At 38.5% G+C, this 6,587-nt stretch overlaps 1 long non-coding RNA gene across 1 annotated transcript; it reads right to left on the bottom strand.

Moving 5' to 3' along the window:
* Positions 1-3,454: 3,454 nt before the first annotated feature.
* Positions 3,455-4,902, bottom strand: LOC125244238. Its single transcript, XR_007179262.1, has 3 exons — positions 4,067-4,902; positions 3,801-3,950; positions 3,455-3,585 (listed from the first exon to the last, which is right to left on the bottom strand). It is a non-coding gene; the product is annotated as an uncharacterized LOC125244238 (long non-coding RNA).
* Positions 4,903-6,587: the final 1,685 nt, after the last annotated feature.

Below are 6,587 nucleotides of genomic sequence, written 5' to 3' on the forward strand. Positions count from 1 at the left end.
TGAGGAACGAAATTTGCAACTGCACTACTTGAGCGAGAACAAGAATGTCATTCTTGGTGGTGACGTGCGAGCAGACTCGCCAGGTGCACATTTTTATTTCAGTTTCTCTTTGTATGTAACCAACTTTGCATTGTACAAGGCCTTGTAAATATGCAGATGACTTGTTTTTTGTTTTATAAACAACTCTGCAGTGTTTTAAAATGATTATTATTTTTTTTTTATTGCAGGACATTCAGCAAAATAAGGGAGCTACATCATGATGAACTTGCAGACCACCAACATTGTAGACATACAGCTGGTGCAGGTACTTCAACAGCAGACAATGGATAACACTCATGTTATGTACAACTATGTAAAAATTGCAATTATAGTCCTTTTTTTGAATTTCATGTTGTCAGTTGACATCTTTGTCTGTAGTTTCAGTTTTTTAACGCATCTATGGACATTTCAGAGATAAAATATAGCATGCATAACATAGAGCAGAAGACTTTATTTTTTATACACACTTCATACTACATATGTAATTTACAGAGATATTACATATACCTTTTATGTTTCTACACAGAGCAACGAGGTAGGGGGTAGCTACCATTTGGAGAAGGAGGGCCTTAAAAGAAGCTTGGATTCACTGGAGGAAAGCGGTATAAAGTTGGACTGCATTGTTACTGACCGTCACCCCCAGGTACAAAAGTGTCTAAAGAATCGTAAATTCAACCATTGTTATGATGTCTGACACATGGCGAAAGGTAATTCTTACGTCTTTGACAGAAAATGGAATTTAAAATGTTCATGGTTAAAGTAGCTATCCATATTTTGGAAAAAGCTTATTGCATCAAAAAAAAAAAAAAAGTATGATATATTTTACCTGTAAAATTTACTTAATTAGGATTGACAAAGAAGGTGGAGAAAATTTCCAGAGAGAAGGACTGTAGTTTGGTGAAGAAGTGGCATAAGAGCATCACCAACCACCTGTGCTGGTGTGCCACCAGCTCAGATTCAGGACCAGAGAAGGTAGCCAAATGGACCTCTATCATCAACCACATTCAAGACATTCACACACATTCTGACCCAGCGTTCCCTAAGTGTCAACATGAACAACGGGTGTCTAAGGACCGTAGCAAGTGGTTTCATCCAGGTGTGTAACATTAATGTGCTATTTGCCAAGAAAGTCTAAAGCATTAATGGGGCATTAATGTAATCCTACAACATTCATGTGTTTTATCAATAATATCACACTGATTTCCCCTAAGGTTCTACAGCAGAGGCTATATGAATAGGCTTCATAAGGTCCTGATAAACAAGAGAGTGCTTTCAGATGTGGAGATGCTGAGCCCACATTACCAGACATCAATTGTGGAGTCCTTTCACAAAGTCATCTTGCACTTTGCACCCAAAAATGTTGTCTTCCCCTTCGTTGGAATGCTATGCAGGTATGTCTTCTCCCTCACAACTTGAACACAACACATAAACAGTTACAGTGCCCTCCACAATAATTGGCACCCTTAATAATTATTAGCAAAGGCGGCTGTGAAAATAAATCTGCATTGTTTATCCTTTTGATCTTTCATTCAAAAATTCACAAAATTCTAACCTTTCATTGAAGGAAAACAGTTGAAATTGGGGGGAAACTCACATTATGAAATAAATATTTTTCTCCAATACATGTTTGACACAATTATTGGCACCCCTAGAAATTCTTATGAGTAAAATATCTCTGAAGTATATTCCCAGTCATATTTAAATTTTTTAGCACACCACGGTGATCATGAACATGAAATTGTCCAGCCATGACTTCCTGTTCCACAGGAGTATAAACATGAGGAAACACAAAGGCCAAATTCCCTTAATCATTCATCACAATAAGTAAAACCAAAGAAAATAGTTCTGACGTGCAGCAAAAGATTGTTGAACTTCACAAAATAGAAAGTGGCTGTAAGAAAATAGCTAAAGCATTGAAAATCCCCATTTCCACTATCAGGGCAATAATTAAGAAGTTCCAATCAACTAAAGATGTTACAAATCTGCCTGGAAGAGGACGTGTGTCTAAATCGTCCTAATGTGAAGTGAGGAGGAGAGTTTGAGTGCCCAAAGACTCTCCAAGGATCACAGCCGGAGAATTGCAGAGATTAGTGGAGTCTTGAGTCTCAGAAAGCCTAAAAAAAAAAAAAAAAAAAAAAAAGATCAAACAGCACCTACATCCCCACAAGTTGTTCAGGAGGGTTTCAATAAAAATCCTCTGCTCTCATCCAGAAACAATCTCCAGCATATTCAGCTGTCAGACACGACTGGAACTTCAAACTGGACCGGCTTCTATGGTCAGATGAAACTAAAAAAAGAGCTTTTTGGCAGCAAACCCACCAGATGGGTTTGGTGCACACATGGATAAAAAGTACCCCATGCCCACGGTTAAATATGCTGCTGGATCTTTAATGTTGTGGGCCTATTTTTCTGCTGGAGGTCCTGGACATCTTGTTCAGATACATGGTATCATGGATTCTATCAAATACTAACAGATAAAAAAATCAAAACCTAACTGCTTCTGCTAGAAATCCAATAATGGGCCATGGTTGGATCTTCCATCAGGACAATGACCCAAAACAAACATCAAAACCAACACAAAAATGGGTCACTGAGCACAAAATGAAGCTTTGCCATGGCCATCTCATTCCCCTGACCTGAACCCTAAAGAAAATGAGTGGAGTGAACTGAAGAGAAGAAGCACCATCATGGAGCTGGAATCTGAAGGATCTGGAGAGATTCTGCATGAAGGAATGACCTCTGATCTCTTGTCAGGTGTTTTCCAAACTCATCAGGCATTATAGGTGAAGACTCAGAGCTGTTATCTTGGCAAAAGGAGGTTGCAAAAAGTTTTGAATAAAAGGGTGCCAATAATTGTGGCCAACGTGTTTTGGAGAAAAACATTTATTTCATAATGTGAGTTTCCCCCCACTTTCAATTATTTTCCTTAAATGAAAGGTTATAATTTTGTAAATTTTTTTGAATGAAAGATCAAAAGGATTCAAAGGTTCAAATTATTAAATTAACTGTATAAATAAAAAAACAAACTTCTCATCCTTCACAGGCTGTCATCAACTTATAATAATAATTCCTTACATTTATATAGCGCTTTTCTGGGTACTCAAAGCACTATTGAAGGGGGAATCTCCTCAACCACCACCAATGTGCAGCATCCACCTGGATGATGCGACGGCAGCCATATTGCGCCAGAACGCCCACCACACACCAGCTTATTGGTGGAGAGGAGACAGAATGATGAAGCCAATCAGTGTACTTGATGAATACTGTTTTTGAAGAGGTTGTACGCGATCCCCTTCCATATCTGGATGCCATACAGCAGATTCCTGTGCCTCAGCATGAAAGACCTTCCATGGAAGAAGCCGTTGCTGAGCACGTGTTGCGTTTCAGTCAAGGGGTGGCTTGAATCCAACATATTGGCCTGCAACATCAGGAAACTCCCTTCTAATGCGCAGCACCACACATGAAGGGATGGCAACACCAATGCTTCGTCCGAGGAAACCCCAGCACCAGCTAACAAACCACCTGTAGGCCAAGTGTCTGCACTGCCTGCAGGAAGAGAGGGAGAGCACATATTGTTTGTTTTAGTATTTATTTTGTTGTTTTAGTATTTCATTTTTTTTATTACGTTCAGACACAATAAAAGTATCACATCATTAAGTATCTGTCATTATTGCATGTTTCTTCATTTCAAACAAAGATAATTCTAACAGAGCCAAATTCTATTTACAAAACATGTAACTAATGTGTGAAATTGGCCTTACCCTTCCATCCCTCTGAGTCTAATTGGCCCATGGTCAGCTCTATAAACATTCATTGCATTTTGCAAAGAATATATATATTGAGACATACAGGTTCAAGGCTGGGATGGTCTGTCATGCATGATTCGGAACTTGGCCCATTCTTCTTGTGACCTGCAAAAGAAAAAAGCATAATGGCACTGTTATTTACAGAAACCTTCCATACTTTTGAAGTAGCAGAAATCCCACACAGGTTTAAAAAATTACTATCCAGTGCAGTTTTGAAATACCTGTGGTATTTCCCTGCAACATATATTCTCTCTCTCGAGGGCCATACGTGCACAATTTCCACAAGTACACCTGTGGAAAAAAGGATATTTATAGACAACGATGTAAGTTTTTGTTACTAATAGCTAAATCATAATCACACTACAGCAGCTGAGTAGTAAACATGACACTGATTATACTGAATGGCATCTATGCTTTACTTTGGTTGGCTAAATAAATCAAATTTCAAATCATATCGCTATTGTCAATTTATTAGAAACAAATAAATTCAATTTATTAAAAACAAACAAATTCGCGCTACCCAGTTTGCTGTTTAGAGTTGTTAATGCAAAGTGAAGAAGCTATCATTGTAAAACCATACAGTGATACATTATAACAATTAAAGTTTTTACAATGCTAAAAACAAAGTTGTGACTACTGACGTTATGAGTTATCGTGTAAAGTTAATGCTATATGCTAGTTCTAGTATTGACATAACAGTTACGTTTTGCAGGTTCATAGTGAAAATAAAGACTAACTTACCACTCAGAAACGTCCATGGCCAATCGCAAAAAAATTGGTTGTTCCTCTACATCTGCATCTTCTTCAGAAACAGGCTCAAACATATAAGGTTGAATAACCTAATCTCTCCATCATTCACGCCGTACAGTTCGCTATCACTGTGAGCTACTGAAAGGAGCCGCACAGTGAAACAGCCAATCAGAGCAGAGCACCATGCTACTATTCATGACCCTTCCAAATAAGGTAAAAACTGATCTCCTTTCCCAAAATTGATCATAGAAATAAAAACAGTATGAATAAAAATGGTAACACTTTACAATAAGGTCTCATTTATTAACATTAATATATTAACCAACATCAACTAACAATGAGCAATATCTTTGCTACAGTTTTTATTAATCTTTGTTTATGTTAGTTAATAAAAATAGTCATTCATTGTTAGTTCATGATAGTTCACAGTGCATTAACTAATGTTAACAAATGAAACCTTGTTGTTTGTGCTTAATAAGATTAAGAGAAAACTGTTATTCATTTTTATGGTAACACTTTACAATAAGCACAACCATAATCACACTCTCTCAATATTCAAAGTGCAAATAAGACCAAATTTTTCTTTGACACAGAGCTAAGAGATGGTTACAACTACACTGCCCGGCCTAAAATAGCTTTCATATTAAGAGATATTTGTATTCATCAGGGAGCCGGTCTCAAAATGCGGTGACACGAGATCTTGTCACATCCCTAGTAGCTATTCATTAATGATGGAATGTAAAAGCATTTTTTCTGTTCCGCATACTTGAAAAAACAAACAAACAAAAACAAACAAACAAAAAAAAAACACTTCCTCATTTCATTATATTTGAGTCAGTATAAATCAATCACTACGTTTGTTGTGCAGCCCACTTCAGTCAGGCTTACAGTCAGCTGTAGTCAGCTAGGGTACTTTGTTTGGTTGCTAGGGAGTAGCTTAGCATCTGCCAGTAATGATACACCAAAGGCTGCTTGCCAATATAAGCCAATGTCCAGAAGAAGATTAATAAGTATGCAAGATAATGGCAAGCATCATTAATAATTAGTATGCAGCATTACAATAATGATACTTCACCTTTGGCAAGCACCATTAATACTAGAATGTACTAAGGTACTTGGGGTGGTCGCTAAGGTGTTGCTAGGCGGTTGCTAGGGTGTTCTGGGTGGTTGCTATGGTTTTACTAGGTGGTTGGTAGTTGTCACAGATGGATACTATGGAGCTTTTATAGAGTTTGTAGCATGTTCTTAGCCCACTTTAACGCTTAGCTAATCACCATTAGCATGTGTAGCATGTTGGAAGTCCTGTTTGCTAGCATGAGTCAAATGAGCCAACCCCCATGTCTCTACAGTGCTCTGATGCAGAGATATAGGTCTTGCAAAACGGTTGCTAGGGTACTCTGTTTGGTTGCTAGGGAGTGGCTTGGCATCTGCCAGTGATGATACTCCAAAGGCTGCTTGTCAGTATGAATGATATAAACCAACCCTAAGATGTTCAGATTTGAAGATATCCCTCTTTAGGTTTGGGTTGCTAGGGTGCTCTAAATGGTTGCTAGGGCAAGGCTAGACAGTTAGCAGTCTTAAACTAATAGACTGCATGTGTGCCCAAATCAAAAGAGCCAAACCCACATGTCTCTATGATGTTCTGATTCATTTATATCCATATCATATATATTTTCAATGGACGTCTATGGGGTGGTTGCTAGGGTGTGGCTATGATGATGATTTTAGGTCATTACCTATCCATGGGTTTCAAGGACATCACTTCCGCTATGCCCGCCGCCATATTTGTGTCCGAGATGGCCAAGGGCGTAGATTTGGTTTCAACTTTGGGGGGGTTGAACGTTGGTATGGTTGTATTGTATCGGGGGGGGGGTTGTAACTGATGGCTTTGAATATTGGGGGAGTTACCTCCCCCCCATCCCCCCCACAAACTACGCCCCTGGAGATGGCAACTAACACAGCAGCGCTTCATTGTATTGATGGTCATCTTTA

Source organism: Megalobrama amblycephala, linkage group LG13 (genome assembly GCF_018812025.1).
Source record: "Megalobrama amblycephala isolate DHTTF-2021 linkage group LG13, ASM1881202v1, whole genome shotgun sequence".
Classification (NCBI taxonomy): domain Eukaryota; kingdom Metazoa; phylum Chordata; class Actinopteri; order Cypriniformes; family Xenocyprididae; genus Megalobrama; species Megalobrama amblycephala.